The sequence below is a fragment of the Astatotilapia calliptera genome, chromosome 13 (genome assembly GCF_900246225.1).
Source record: "Astatotilapia calliptera chromosome 13, fAstCal1.2, whole genome shotgun sequence".
NCBI classification, from domain to species: domain Eukaryota; kingdom Metazoa; phylum Chordata; class Actinopteri; order Cichliformes; family Cichlidae; genus Astatotilapia; species Astatotilapia calliptera.
In genome coordinates this window covers 13,755,918-13,772,481 of record NC_039314.1, presented here as the reverse complement: position 1 = coordinate 13,772,481, position 16,564 = coordinate 13,755,918, and the positions used below count along the sequence as shown (strand labels likewise).

General features: G+C 41.0%; 1 protein-coding gene across 1 annotated transcript in view; it reads right to left on the bottom strand.

The window, feature by feature from the left end:
* The window catches only part of LOC113035340 (Kv channel-interacting protein 2), a 116,923-nt gene that overhangs the window by 99,149 nt on the left and 1,210 nt on the right, over positions 1 to 16,564 (bottom strand). The window lies entirely within an intron of this gene.

Here is a 16,564-nt window from a genome sequence, read left to right as displayed (position 1 = left end):
CAATGCCAAGGAAGTCCTTTGGGAAAGTGACATGCAGTTCAATGTAGCCTAAGTAAGGCACAGACTGACCGTTGGCACCCTCAACTTCTAAAAGTTCAAACAATGGCTTAATCTCATGAGAGGACAAATGCTGACGATAGTAGGACTCGGGGACTGTAGTCACCTGGGAACCAGTATCTAGCAAACAACTCACTGTGTGACCATTAACTTTCACTTGTGCAGTACTCTTTGTACCAATTAGACCTTTAGGAAAGTCAAAGGAATCTGATCTTGTGTGTGACTTTAGGCTGGCACGCTTTTTAGGTGAAGCTTTTTGTTTAACCTGGGTGGGACGGGTTAACAAAGCATCAGCCTCCATTTGTCCCGCAACGGAGGCAGAATTTAGTTTAAAGAAAGCTGGTCATTCTGCCTGTCCCATATCTGCCTTCTCACTCTTAATTCCCTTCGTTTTGCAACTACAAGGGCAGGATTGGGCTCTGACTCACAAGTGGCTACTATATGTCCATCTTCCCCACAGCGGAAGCAATACCAGGGCTTGGGCCTAGTACTGGGGCGGCTGGGTGGAGGTGAGTTTTCAGGTTTGGCATGGTCAGGTTTTTTTATTTTCAGGTTTCCTTGTTCGAACCGTCTTCAGTGTTGCTTGTTTCTTTGGCTTCACAACGGCAGCTAATTGAAAGGAGACTTTCAAGAATCTTACGAGTTTTTTCCAACTCGGACAAAGAAGCATCTTCCATCAACAAGTCAACATGAGAACGCCATGTTTCATAGTCCGCTTCGCTGTAAGGTCTGGGCATCTTGCCAGAGAAAGCTCTGAGTCTTAATGTAGAGTGAGCATGTGATGTCTTTTCAACACTCTTGACAACATGCTCGACTACTACTTTCTGAACCTCTGGTGGGTTGAGGTCAGTTGGACTCAACATTTGAGGTGTCAAGTTTGGTCTCATGGGGCGTTGGAATGCGCCCTGAATGGGTTCAGGAGGGTGAGGCAGTTCAGTTAAGACTGAAGGTGAGGCTCCAAGTTGTGTGGATCCTACCACAGGGCAAGTCTGATCAGCAGCATCATTTTCAGGGTTTATCTCAGCAGCTTCGATGGTCTTCCCTATTGTGGATAGGGCCTCCCGCAACACTTCTTCGAAATCCTTCCCACTTAACTTGGCTAAACCCTTCAGGTTGCTAATGTAAGCCTCAGTAACACTGCCCCCTACAGTCTTAGTATAGATGTCAGTTAAGGCTCGAATGTAAGGTAAGGTAACTTTATTTATACCTAAAGGCAAGGTAAATTTGCTTTACAGAAAAATGACAGCATTTGACATCCCTTTAAAAACACACATACCTAGTAAATATATAAAACTCACTGTGACACATACTTTAATATTTCGACATACTTTAATATTTCGAATGTGGTAACTGACATCTGGATTGTCAGTAGACTGTAAGAGGTAAGGCAGCTTAGGTGCTAATATTTCAACGGCTGCACCGGACTCGAACTCTACAATCTGACTTTTGTGGAATGCAGAAGAGTCATCATCGACAGCGAGTACTCTACGAATAGTACCATGTTGCTCCAGAAACTCAAATACCTCTTTGTCTTTATCTCTATCTGTAACACCGCTAACAATAATGGCATTTGGTACTTTAACGGCATACTTCTCGACAAAATCCATTTTCACAGTATGTGAGCGTTTGATCAAAGGTCAAAGAGGATTCCAATGTTGTCACACAACACTCTAGGCTCCTGGCTGGCTCGCCACTTTTTTTACTTATGTAACACTGGTGGTGCAATACTAGACCTGTTAGTGCTACTTCTTGCCTTCTTTGCCTGTAGTCCGGGCAGTATAGTTACTTTTAACCACAGTACGAGGACAGAAGGGAAATATGGACCAGATCAGACAGGTTCTAGATTCGTAGGAGCCAAGGGTGTATAACAACAGAGGACTTGTACACAGGTGTAGAAAACACAATTGCATTTATTAACAATTATTAAAGTTGTGCACATTTAACAAAAGTAGAGCGCTCTTCTTGAAAACAAAATAAAATAAAATAAACCCCACAAATAGTCGACCTAAGGATATATTGTCTTTTGTGTCTTTTTTAAAGTCAATTTCAGTCTTTCAATGTTCACTAGTCACTCAGTGTGTTTGTAACCAGTCGGGTTACAATCTACCAGTTCATCCGGCTCTTTGGGCTGGGCTCGCCATCCAGTACTGGAAAAGGGATCCTCGATTCTTCTCAGGTCCTCAAAACCAATCCAATCCAAATAAGCAAAGGGAAAAAACCTGACCTGGGGACCAGGCCAGAACACAGTAGTTCAACATTTAAGCTATCATGCCTGTAACTTATTATTACTACTGGTTGCTTGTAGTGCTTCTAAATTTCTTTCAAAATATTCTATGTTGTACAACAAATTATTCTCATTTCAAAGGGAAAAAGTGCATAGGAAACACACATTTAAAATACAAAATAGCTCAGCAGTGCATTAAAAATACACATTGGCTTGAGACTTATCAAGTTTCAGCTAAGTAAAGTGCAGGTGAAGGCACTTAATTTCACATTGCTAATACTTAATTGTGCAGAACTATAATTAGCACCATGAGAAAAGGGAACATGTGCTAACATAACATCGCACAAAACCATACATTATACATCAATACCACAGTAATGTGACATAAACCTTTAAAGAACATCTCGTATAAAGTGCAGCAGACTCAGTGCTAATTACTTTAGCCTCAGAAAAGGCACTTTCATTGCAAAATGGCTAACGGAAGTTAGCATCAGAGCTAGCGGCAAGTAGCATGCTATGCTAGCGCACGTGTACTGCCTGGGACTTACCATGCAAAGCAACAAATGCTACACGGGGCTTCACAGTGCTCACGTTGGCTCACGGCCTCTGGAATACAGTATCACTCTTATTATTCTTGCCGAAAAAAGGACTTTCACTATCCAGCTAGCTTCTTCGCCACACGGGTAAACTGATCTTTCACCGTCTGTGTCTCTGGCGTATCTGACTGGCACACGAAGGCACACAGGTGTCTGAGCAGCGCACAGACTGGGGGAGGGTCAGACCAGCCAATGATTGGTCGCTGAGTGGATCTTGACAAACACACTCTACAGGACTAAGTCCTGCCCCCACACCATTTATACATTACATATACATATGTACATATTAATTAAACTTATGTTTACATGCTTTTTATCAGTATTTATTATAATTAACTTTGTTTTTATCAATATTTATTCCCATCGTGAGAGTATGAATATTTATACTTTTAATCCCGTTTTTAACACTGGGTTACACTTAATTTTTCCGGCCTAAGAACACCTGCTGTTTCCTTGTCAACTGAAATTTAGCACAATTTTAAAAAGCTGAAAGCAATGAGGGCAAATTATGATCTGCAACTTTTTTCTTTCAAATGGAAAACCTAACACAAACAGCAGCCCGGTAATTACTGGTGTCTGGTCTTGCAAAACAATTCTAAAAGCACGTTAGGATTCACAAACAATTTGATGAGGAAAATTGCAACAATTTCCAAAGTGTAGACAAGTAAGAGAGGCAGGGCAAGAGATAAACAATTAAAGAGAAATAACAAATAACTAAAAACTGATTAGAAGTGTGAAATGCTTATATGTAACATCATATGAACATATAATCATACCAATATTATTGTGTGATAATTTTTCACATATTCTTCACATTGGCACCGCCCACTCTTAACAGATTGTTATGTAAAAAATTCAAAACTTAGCATTAATAATAAAAGGAAGCTTGTCACATTAGAATTGGTTCATCCTGGAAGTATCCCAGATGGCCCGTTGATATTGTGCTGCTTATGTCACTTCTTAGCACAATACATACAGAATTTTCTTCCATTATTCATCTGGAGTGATTTCCTCCCATGTACTTTAAGACTGATTCATCTCTCACAAATAATGTCTGACAGGCAGAAAGATGTCTGTGCTTCACTTCTTTAACTATTTGACCTTATTCAGAATTCACTGCACTGCCCTTACTCAACTAAAGGACTAATGTGAATAAATCTCCCTTAGTGACAAACAACCCCTGCACACACACACACACACACACACACACACACACACACACACACACACACACACACACAGAGGAATTTCCAGTAATATGCCCAGTACACCCACAACTTGTGCTCACCCAAGCACAGGGACTGGAGATGAAACCATTAACTTTATATCCACTTTAATCACTTTTCCCACCTCTGAGAATGGGAGGAGAGGAGAAAGGAGAAGGATGGAGAGGAGGAGTGAAGAACAGAAGAGAGCAGAGTGAGTGGAAAAGCCTCATTACTGGTATGTGTCTCATTCATAAAAGTAGAGGGGGAGAAAAATAAAAAAGGGGAGTGAAAAGTGAATACATGAGAAAAAAAACTCATGTGTTTGTCTCATGTGCAGTAGATGCATCTTGAAAAGGAGGTCTGGCAACATTTCTGCTTTAATTTCTATGTAAACATCATCTCTAAAATGTGGATTTACTCAGGGAAAAACTCAGAAAGAAGCAGAAAGATGCCTGTCTGTCACTCATTTAACTATATGACCTTAAGCCAAATCAGTAGTGTTAGGCTTCCACCAAGGAGGACACTATAAACAAAAGCCATAATCATGTATTCAAAAATAATAAATAACACCATGCACACACATGTCCAAGTATTTGAGTAACAACTGAGTCACATTAAATGATATGCTCAGAGCAATGCTTATTAGACCTCTGTAACACACTCTCACATTCTGAAACAGCTGGTGTGCACCTCCCTCCTGAGTTTTTCTACTGAAAATTGAATTGCAAATTGTCCACTGGTTGATTAAAGGGGAAGGCAAAGTTTCTCCACAATGGCCTAGAGGCCCAAGGAGTTGCCAGACCTGCCAGTTCATAAGCTGCTGGTGCAACTGAATTATGAAAATAATTTCCAGTATCCACCCTCGATCTGTCCGAACCAGAAATGAGCAGCTTCTTCCTTTACCCATGCTCCACCTTTTCAACACTTTTAATTAAAAAAAAAGGTCCAAGTTGTATGTCTGTCTGCTAACAGACTGACAGACAGACGATTGAAACATGACACACTTAACTCTACACTAAGTGGATTTGAATTTTGGTAATGTATTATTATTACTGACTAGATTTCATGGGATATATTGAAACAAGTCATTGTTCTACAGCTCATTTATTTTTTAGACATAAGGTTATTCAAGTAGCCAAGTAGTGGCTATAAAATAATACAATTCAGTGTTTTCTTCCTCATATCCTCTAAGTCAGCAGCTTTAGGTTCCAAGGAATTAATTAAAATGGGAAGATCCAAGAATGATTGGAAAAAGTATTGCCCATATGCATATGTATTTTCTTTTATAAGTTACAGGCAGTGAACTTATTTTACAGACTTAGAGTGAACACACTACAGTAAACAGGATGACTGGCACATTAAAGGCTTGTAAGAACTATCCACTGAATATAAAGTTACAGCTTTAATCACCCCAAACTGTGCTTATCCTCCTAAGTGCGAGTCAGGACAGCCCCACCATCAGTAATGTCTCCTTTGATGCCAAAATCCAGCAGAGCGTCTTTTTGCCGTCAAAATCAGGCCCATATTTTAGCGCATGAATTCATTTGGGCCTCATTAATAATCGTTAGCCTTCTTAATGACTTTTTGAGTTTGCAGCAAGTGTGTTCTCTACTTCTCCTTCAGTCACCCCGTTTTGGAAGCATCTTTTGGCTTGAAAGAAAAAATTAACTAGAGCGAGCAAATAAAGCATCCTTCAGACAGGCACTTCTCTACAACTCTCTACAAATATGATTTTTATTATGGCTTTTATTTAAACATGCAATATTAGATGCAAATGATTGTTATCATTAAGCAGTTCATTTCCTGCATTCAAGAGTTTTTGTTTGTTTTTAATGCAGCAGTTTGCGCCTTTCCCTCCATTAATTTAAGGTGGAAATGTTTCATATCAGAGGAAAAACAAGGAAAAGAAAACATCATGCAACACCTGACAGTTTTAAAATATATTTGAGTATCACTCTAAACAATTAAATAATCATACCACTATTAAACCCCTGCTTAGCCAGATCACATATGTACATTTTCTTTTCCTTTTTCACTTTTGTCCAGACTCGAAATAATTAAAATAATTTTACCAGACAGTCTAATACAGTAGGTTACATCTGTGCCTTTATGAAGAATGGAAACCTGATAAATCAGTTCATTCGGTACGTCAAATACTGAGCAAGCATTTTCAGCCAGCTCTTATATTCTCCACTTTATTTCAAGTCTTACTTTCACTGAAATGATCCTTTTATGCATTTTCTTCTCAGAGTGCACCTTAAGCTTTTTCAAATGGTCTAAAATTCATTAGTTAATTTAAAGGTCAGTAAATGTATCATATGAACATTAATATAGGTATTTAGACACTTTACTGTAACTTTCAGCAAGCTGACTATAGAGATCATGGCAGATGAATGTTTATAACTACTGAAAAATAATAAAGCAGCTTTCTAGGTGTTATACCGTATACAGCAGAATTCTTCTGGCAGGCTGTCAGAAGTGACTTTGACATCATAATATCTGCTTGTTCCAGCCATGTAGCTTCATCTTCTGCACTGCAATGTTCACTGCACGAAGAAAAGGGCTCAACAGGAGTTCAGAATCAGAATGAGAGAAACTTTATTAATCCCACAGGGAAATTGTGCATGGAAGAATCAAGAGGAGCCAACTGATCGATGCTGAGGTATTTTTTGTATAAATAGTTCCTGTTGGTGACAACAAAGGTTTTACTCAAAGAAAGAAGAAATGCTTTGTAACATGTTTACCATTTCAACCTGCAGGCTTTTACAGATATCACACTGTTTTGGTCGGCACTTGCTAATGGACTGCTTGGGATGCTTGAACTAAGCTGGTGATAAGGACATTAACAAAGTATCTATTAGAGTGATCTGAAAGAGCTTTGGATGGAGCTGAAAGGCAGAAGGATGCTTGATGTTTATTTCCCCCGATTTTGCAGGATGAAGGCTCCTGGGACACAGAGTGTGGGTGGCTGCCTGAACACCAACACACAAGAATATATTTACAATTAGGAAATGTATAAACATTCTCATTTGAATTCCTGCAGACAGGAGACTGGAGGCTTAAAGGTATCTGCTGCTTTGCAGGATAGTTTTTAGAATGGAACACTGATCATTTTTAGCTGGTGTGAGAGTTTGGGAATAACACTTCTTGTGCAGGGGGAGACTGTGTAGGAGAAAGAACTGCAGATGGAGCAGGCTAGAGTTTTATGATGAGCCAAACGTCTGCTAATTAGGGACAGGTCAGTCTCTGATTGGATTTTTCTATACATGACACAGAAGGATTTATGGGATTCATAAGTCAGAGAGTGGAGCCAAATAGGTGTAAGCTCATCTCTGCATTCCAGATAAACTTCACATAAGGTGTCTCTAAAGGCACCAAAGGTAACACTGAATTCTGCCAGAAGGTAGTTTTTAATATTTGGGGCTCTGTCTTTTATAACTTTCAGAATAATATCTACAGTCCATAAATCTTTTGATACCAGCTTTACAATTGCATAGCCGTATCTTCACCAGATTGAAAAATGCGCACAAAAAATTGGGGATAAGTATTAGTGTAATTATTATAATTTTTGAATGAGAAAGTCAGGCGTGGCATAGAAGTATTTGACGGTTGTGGAGGACATGTATGAGGATAACGAGACAGTGGTGAGGAATGCGGTAAGAGTGACAGATTGGTTCAACGTGAGGGTAGTATTACATCAGGGATCGGCTCTGAGCCCCTTCTTGTTGGCAATGGTGATGGACTGATTAACAGATGAGGCCGGGCAGGATTCTCCGTGGACTATGACGTTCACAGACGACATTGTGATCGGTAGAGAGAGTGGAGGTGGAAGAGAGGCGTGAAGTGGAGATATGCTGTGGATATAAGAGGAATGAAAGCGAGAGAGAATGCATGTGTGTGAATGAGAGGGAGACAGGTGTAACAGTGAAGATGCAAGGTGTGGATATAGTGAAGGTAGATGATTGAGAGGTGAGCAGTGAAGGAGAGAGCCCGGGCAGGTTGAAGTGGGTGGAGACAAGTGTCAAGGGTGATTTGCGACAGAAGGATAGCAGCAAGAGTGACAGGGAAGCTTTACAAGATGGTATGAGACCTGCTATGATGCATGTCTGCACTGACAAAAAGACAGAAGGCAGAGCTGAAGATGCTAATATTTCTGTTGCGAGTGACAAGGACGGGCAGAATTAGAAATGAGTACATCAGAGGCGCAGCTCAGGTTGAGCAGTTTGGAGACAAATTTAGAGAGGCGAGGCAGAGATGGTTTAAAGGTTTGCTGGTAGATGTGCAGAGGCGGTACTGTATGTTGGACAAAGAAGATAGAGGGTTGAGGTTCTGATTTCCTCTTTCTTCATGAGATAATGTTGCTTGTTTTTGTCGTACCTCTTTCTTGCAGCTTTTGGGTAGGATGCTATCTGAATCACCAAGGTTCTGCTTAAACTCATTGATGTCAGCTTTGGTGTATTGCTCTTCCAAAAAGCTTCTGGTCTTATAATAGGTGGGAGCTGGAGGTTTGCCCATCTGTTTAATTCTTAGAGCAACCCTTGGGGGACTGAGGCTCAGTTTCAGGAGTGATGGCAAGTTCTTCCCTGACAATTGAAACTTTTTCACCCCAACACTAACCCGAAATAGAAAAATGAAAGTTATAGAAATCAACAAAGGAAGCTGGTAATGTCACACTAACCAAAAAGCCAAAAAAAAGATCTGAAGGACCAGAAAACTAAATCAAGAAATGACCTGAGAAACCAAGAAAGCTGAAAAGGACAGGAATGCACACCAATAACAGCGCTGATATGTCAAGAGATGAGTGATGGGAAATTTGCAGTTCTTACAGACTGCCGTATTTGGAAGGCGTTTAGCTTAACTATTTGACTCGCAGGCAATTTTTCTTATATTGTAAAAAGGTAGAATTTGATAAAAGTCAGGAAGCTTTTTAGGAAAGAAACTTTTCTCACCTGTTTCTCTACCTTTCTTTAATATTTGAAATCATCATCACTCTTTGTCCTTCTCTCAGTCCTTTCTCCTGTTTACAGCATGAGGTTCAGGTCCAGCTTTTCTAATGTCAGGGACTGTTGCCCTGCTCCAGTCGGTAATGATCCCGTTGCTGTCACAACTGTCACTCCAGCAATCAATCAAACCTGCCTGTGTGTGAGTTTGCGTGCCTCTGTCTATGTGTGTGTTGATTAGTATACTCCATTAACTCTTATGAAATTCTGGCACCAGGCCACGGTGCCTGGGGAAAAGCACTTATGGAACGTCAGGTTGCTATGTGAGTAATCGGTTTACCAGTGCCAGAGGGAGATAGCAAGGGGAAAATAGGATTTTCAAGCCCCACAGCCAACAAGCAAATACCCGGAGCAAACAGTGTGCAATGGAGATGATTAAAGAAAATGGATTTTCAAGTATACAAATATGTTGTTAGTCCGCTTAAGTCTCCACCTTTGCAGGTTACATGTGCCTAGCTTTGTGTGTCTACCTGATAGTATAGGCCGGTTCAAGACACAGACATGGTTCTGTGAACATGAACATGAAAATCTCAGCTCAGCATTTTGCCCTTTCCTAACAACCTCCTCTCACACATGGCATACTTGCTGGAATGCTTTAGATTTTGTTTCCTCGCACATGTCACAGTATGCATATTTAACTCACTGAGATTTTTGGCTGACTTCAGCATCTCTCCTGGGATGAGATAAAGACCAAGCTGTCAAATAGTGTCCCCTCTGACAACCTGGCCCCAGGCTGACAGAGAAGATATGATGATGGTGGCCATTTTGGGGCCAGAGCAAGGGCAGCTTAGGTCTGGCAGGGAGCTAATGATGCTAGTTTAATGATTTCTGCTGTCAGATGACAACACCTTGCAATGTAACAAGCAGATACAAATTGGATTCTCGTCTCCTATAGCATTTCATCCACCTGCATCATTTATTCTTAATTTGTTTGTCCTGCCAGCACCGAATGTAAATTTCTGTTTTGATACAAGAATGAGTCATTTTCTTCTGGGATTTCAGGATCATTGAGTGTGTTTGCATTTGGTTTTTAATCCACCACGTGTAGTGTAGATTTTGCTGGTTTACAGTCTTTTTGTAGTTTATAACTTTACCATTAAATCTCAGAGATTGAATTAAAACCCCAAAAGACAAAAACAATATGTTTTTATTTAGAGTTTTCAGTAAATCTGTAAGAATTTTATTCAATATCTCAAGTCCATGAGTAACTCTCCTTCTGGTTTAGAACAGCAAAGCATGGAGCTTCTCATTGCTACCGAGCAAAGCAGCAGACAAGATGCTCCATTAAACTTGGCTTGATTGGGCTATCAGTTAGAGACTGTGTGCACCGAGAGACATTGAGTTTATTCTGACTGCTAGGCTAACTGACAGATATTGACCAGCTTTTTCCCACTGTGGTTCCTTCGTTTCCCACTATGTGTTGCTCTGCTTGAATGTGTGTGTGTGTGCGTGTGTGTGTGCGTGCGTGCGTGCGTGTGTGTGTGTGTGTGTTATTGACTACAGCCTGTCCAAAGTTCTGTCAAAACTAACTGATTGATTGTAAGACCAGCAGAATTATTCTCCCACACTACTATCCCTCAGGCCAAATAAATTAGTGTGTGAGTGTGTGTGTGTGTGTGTGTGCGCGTGTGTGTGCGCGTGTGTGTGCGCGTGTGTGTGTGTGTTTCATCTTTGTGGTGTGTGAGCATATGACCATTTGCTTTGACAAGCTTCCCCTAATCACCTCCACCGCTCTTCTTATCGCTCTGATTGTGCTGTCAATCACACCAACGTTGTTTCTCAAAAACTTCAGTAGGATATTTATCAGTAAAAGCTAAATTAGTTTTACTTAATTTTTCCTTGTTTGAGCCATCTCTGCTTTTCACTGACTGAAAACACACGCGCACCAGATCGGCAGATAATAATACGCATTCTCTTCTTTAAAATTCAATTTTGCACACATGCACCGTTTGAATTAGCCACCGGATTACTCTGAAGTTAAAAAAGGACATGGGGGAAGGCAGTGGCACACACCCACTCACTTCTCCAGACATCCTTTCCCCTGAAAGACTCGGTCACGGTTAACCTTCAGACATCCTCTACACAAATGTCTACAGCCTCACACACGCACAATATTCTCCTATCTTCCATCTGAGATGCGCAGGATCTAACTCCTAACATATACAATAGAGACCAAGGGCATAAGTAAAGGGTAGCAGTTCTAATCTAGATTATAATATACAGAATTGCATTGTTTGCTTATTCTGTACCTATACCGATGAGTAAGTTCCTGTCTAATAGAGAATGGCTGAGCTAATGGACAGAAAATAATTTTAATGCAGATCAGATGTCATGAGTGACACGACAGTGAGGCATGAGGGCGACACACAGTGAGTGACACAGGGTTCTGTCACACTCAGAGACACTTTCTGTCAGTCAATCTCTCCCTTGTTGATAAATATCCCTGACAAGGTAGCAGCATTGGACTGATTTGAAGGGGGGGAAACAACCCTCTGACTTCATACGCTGGATTAAATGTCTCTTTTCATGTTTTTTCCTCATTGTCCGTTAATTCCTTCATCCTTAGCCTGAGACGCGCATTGACCATTCCCATGCAAACGCTGCTCCTTCATTCAACCTTCCCATCTCCTGTTGCTTTGTTCTCCATCCTCTGAAGTCTTTTCCTCTCCTTTCCCCCCTGTAGGTATTTATAAATGAATGTGTTTACAGAGCAGAGGAGAAGGGGTTGGGGCGTGGAGGGGGAGGTGAACAGGGCTTATTTTAATTAACAATCGCCTGGCCCTCCGTAGATTTGGTCAAAGATTAAAACTCGTTAGGATTGATTCTTGCCTCCAGCCTTATTAAGCTATGGCCCCGCTGTGGCTTGACATAGTTGGAGAGGAGGGAAAGCAGGATCAGGGCTAGGGAAGGAGTTTGGTTTGACGATGGATAGTTGTAAAGCTGACAGACACGGGAAAGGCGAGCAACAGAAACTAAAAGATCATTTTAGAACGGATTATTTAGAAATAAAAATCATAAATTAGGATGATAACATTTCCATTGCAATACTCAAACGTCTAATTTACTTTTCATTAAAAAGCACAAATTTGAATGTCAAAAAGAACTTATGTCTCAGGTGGGCATTTTTCATATTACTAGACAAAAGCGATTGTTAGGAAATGTGCATTAGCAGGATTTGATTGGCAGAATAAGCTTTTATAATAGGGCAACCAACGCCTACAGAGTGCCGAAGAGCACTGCTTGAATTTGCCTGGCAAATGCATTACTGTCTGAAAACTAATTCATCATCTTGCACTTTGCTTCTGTCCTTCCCTTGCCACTTTCCTTCCTTCCCAGCTTTCATTATCACATCCTTCTCTCCTTCCCTCAGCAATGTAACCAGTGTGACAGATAAGCCCTAAGTGAACCACTCTGAGCATTTCTTTATGTAAGCATACGGCCAACTCACGTTGGCAATTCTGGCAATTCCACGAGGAACCTGGGCTGAGGAACGAGGGTGAGATCCCAAAAAAAGACAACTAGTGTCACACATTTCCTGGCACATCAGATGACACATTAAATCAAGGCTTTTAATTAGTGCCACTGGCCATTACAGTTCTAGCTGCAGCAAAAGCCGCCATGCCTAGAAGGTGACTCTAGGCTAAACTCCCTTTGACAAGCTCAATTATGAAGGCAGTCTATCCCCTGAAATCAGTTTGGTCTGACAGTTGTAAATTATGATTTTCACCATGGGGGCTTTGGCTCCGTCAGGACTCTGAGTTATGTGTCATGAGGCTTCCAAACCATCTAATAACTTTGATGTCAAAACCTCTACCCTCTCTCACGGCTATCTTTCTTGATCCGAACAAAGTCCATCGTGACTTTAAGCCTGGCACGGCTCTCAGTGCTGTGCTATTAACATGACTTATTACAAACAGTGTGTGTGTGTGTGTGTGTGTGTGTGTGTGTGTGTGTGTGTGTGTGTGTGTGTGTGTGTGTGTTTGTAATAAATAATCTGTCCAAATTAAGTGTGCAATTTGTAAGACTGTGACTTTAAAAGGTTAAAGAATTAAACACTTCGAAATTGAACTATTATCAGCAGAATATTAGCAGATAATTTATGTAAAAACAAGATACACTAATCATGCGAAACGTTATGATCACCTGACTAATATTGTGTCGGCCCAAAAGAACAAACAACTGCGATGCACTGTATATTCTAATACCTTTCTTTCAGAACCAGCATCAACCTTTTTCAGCAATTTGATGTACGTCCACATCTGTTGGATCAGACAACATGGGCCAGCCTTCGCCACCCACGCCACCGCCCCCTGTTGTACTTCACTGTTCCATCCTTGGACTACTTTGTTACATTCTGACCACTGTAAATGTTCATTTGCTCTCTAATATATCCTACCCACCAACAGGTGCCATGACGGAGAGGTAATTAGTGTTTATCTCTTCACCTGTCAGTGTTCATAATGTTACAGTATGACTGATTTGTGTATATGTGTACTCTGCTGCTCAGAAATCTACTGAAGAGAGTCAGTGTAGCGTCAAGTTAATCCCAGTCAGAAATGAGAATAAGAAGAAGCAGCGCAGCCTGCTTTGAGATCTTTTCTACAGTCTGTTATTCTGACCACTAGTCAGTCATGGTGAAAGACTGGCAGTATATGAATGGAAGGTAACAGTAAAGGCAGGCAACAAACACTGGGCAGCAGGCTGAGTGAGACAGAAGATCAGTTTGCTGCAGTTACTGTACGTTTTCTTTTAAACTCCAAGGGAGTGACCCCTTTCCTGGTAACTCCCTGCAACCACCTGAGACTGTGCCAGTTGTTTTGACGTCCATAAGCTATAAATTAATTAAAGAAAAAAGGATCCTAACCCTGCTGTCTGCTATTGACCTGTTCTACAGTAATATATTCTACATATTGCACCTTCAGTAAAAGGCTAAAAATTGCTCCTTGTGGCAAGCTAAGCTGGTGTATTTAAAATGAATAGTTCCCTTTTGTCCCTTTTGTAAGTGTGTGTACATTTTCCTTTATACGCGTGTGTCAGTAAACCTTCCATTTTGTGCTGACTGTTGAAAGGTGGGCTATCGGCTCAGATGCCTAACAATGGAAGATGATGTTTTTCTGACATGTCTATCACGTGTTTTACATCCTCTGAACACAAGCACATGCATACACAATATTTTCTATCTGTAGCTGTCATTCAGGAAAAACAAATTCCATCACTTCTTGAGCCCTTCATAAAGATTTTTAGACCTCCACATGCAATATTTGATCCCTTAAAAGTGTGAGTGGATGTGGCAGATGATCCAAGCATGAAGACAGAAGGCATGGAAGAGGATGAAGGAGGAGCAAAAACTAAACATTTTGCTAAAATTTTTTAATACATGACATTTACCAACCTTGTCTTCCACTTCAGCGCAATGACTCGCACACACTTACTCTATCATATCACTAGCTTTTTGATAGTATTCTGGATTTGGGAGAGAGCCAAGGGAAGCTTTATTAAGTTGAGATAATAGCAATGTGCATATGCGAAGACATTGTATGTCTGTGTGTGTCTGTAGTTGATATGATTCCTCTTGAGTGTGGATTGTGAGGTGGAAGAGGAGATTACTGCACCACGCTTCTATAATTACCTCTCATCTCTCAGCCAGTGCTCTTACACACAACGGGGAATGCCAGGCTACCGCACACTCCAACACATGCACACACGCAGTGGGGTGCACTTCTGTACAATGTTGCAGGCTGAGAGGGAGTTATTTCTAGAGGGCTACATTTCACTCAAATTGTGATTGGAGACCGCCCACACTGCCTTTAAGCAACACAGGTCAGCCTCGCTCCGAGCACGCAAACACACACAGAGACGCACACACACTCATCCCGCTGAATCCCGTTCACCAGCTACTGGTAAGTAAGAAGAATGACTCACCTGTAACCGTCCTTCCCACACACACACACACAAAACACCTAAGAACCCATTTTCACAAGTCATGCACACACATCACACTGTAGACTTTTTCTGCTTGGTCCCAATAATGAAGAAAAGTCTCCTATCATCTGTTCTGTCTCTGCTGCACAAACTCATGTGCACTTTGGGCCACTTTGTGGTCTTCTGCTTCAATAATATAGAGAAGAAAATGCCATAAACTAAAGATGTAATGAATACAGCATACAAGTTGCTTCACATTTTCTTGGCAGGAGCCTGCCTTAATCACCATGCAAACTATCAGGACTAAGTATGACTTAAAGTTGACAGCGACTTGCAAAGATGAATTAACCATGCTATTCACAGCTTTGAAAAAGCCGTTAATAACTATGCCAGAAGTAAATTGCTCCAGCACAGTGAATGACTTAGTACCGCTCTCTCGCCGCCTTTGCTCAACTATTAAAATAGCAATATGACTTCTTGTGGACAGTCAGACACAGGGGGGCAGTTCAGCAAGCTGAAGTGAAAAGAGAGAAGGGGATAAAATGATGTTTCTGATAGCTTAGATTAACATTACAGAGAGTTTTGTGTCCTGCTCTGTTACATTTCTAATCTAATCCTTATCTACATCAAACTCACATATGAAAATTCAAGGAAAAACAAGAAGAAGAACGAAATGCGGAACGAAAGAGGAGAAAAATAAGAAAGCTTATGGGTGTTTTTAAATTCAGCAGGAAAAAAAATAGTTGCTTTGAACTTTCAACAATGGGCAATAGAAAAAGTGTAGCTGCTGCTTCTTAGATCGCCCACGCATACTGTACATACCTGCACACAAAATATTCACAGCACGCACACTGTTGCAGACACTAACATCAGGGCCGCAGCAATCTTTTCCTAATTTAGGATGCATTAAAAATGTGACAAAGCATTGCTTAGCTGCTAATGCGTGGAAGAGTGCAAACGAGATTAAAGTGTCGCCTTCGAGCCTGAGGCATACAGCTGTCTGGACTGGACAGGGACAACTTCCCTTCGCAGGCCTGAGATGTGTTCAGGCATGAATGCGAGCAATTTATTTAGGCAGCTGGCACTTAATAAGCAAAACGGTGCACACATAAGCAGGGGGATGCTGTGAACACGCTGACTATAATGTGACAACTGACGGCAACAGAACATCTCGAGGGAGTGTTTAGCTCTCAATGGGCACACACACACAAAGCATAGGTATGCACAGGGATGCTCGCTTGACACTCGATAAATTGGTTCATTATATCGCTGTAACACTAATGTGTGCCGAGTCTCATCTGTGCTGACAAAGTGCTACGAAAGGTGCTGTCTCTAGCTCACACGCATACATGCACACACAACAGTTTCGTTTCACTGTAGCTGGCACTATTGGACCAAGTTTATATTGATATTAGCCGCACTTGATAAAATATCACTCTCCTATTTTATTTCATTTTTTCAAAAGGTCCAAACTTGAACACAATAAGAGCACCGAGACATGACAGGTTCCCGTCTAAAGTGATAAAACGTCAAAAAGAGAGAAATGTGTTGGAACTT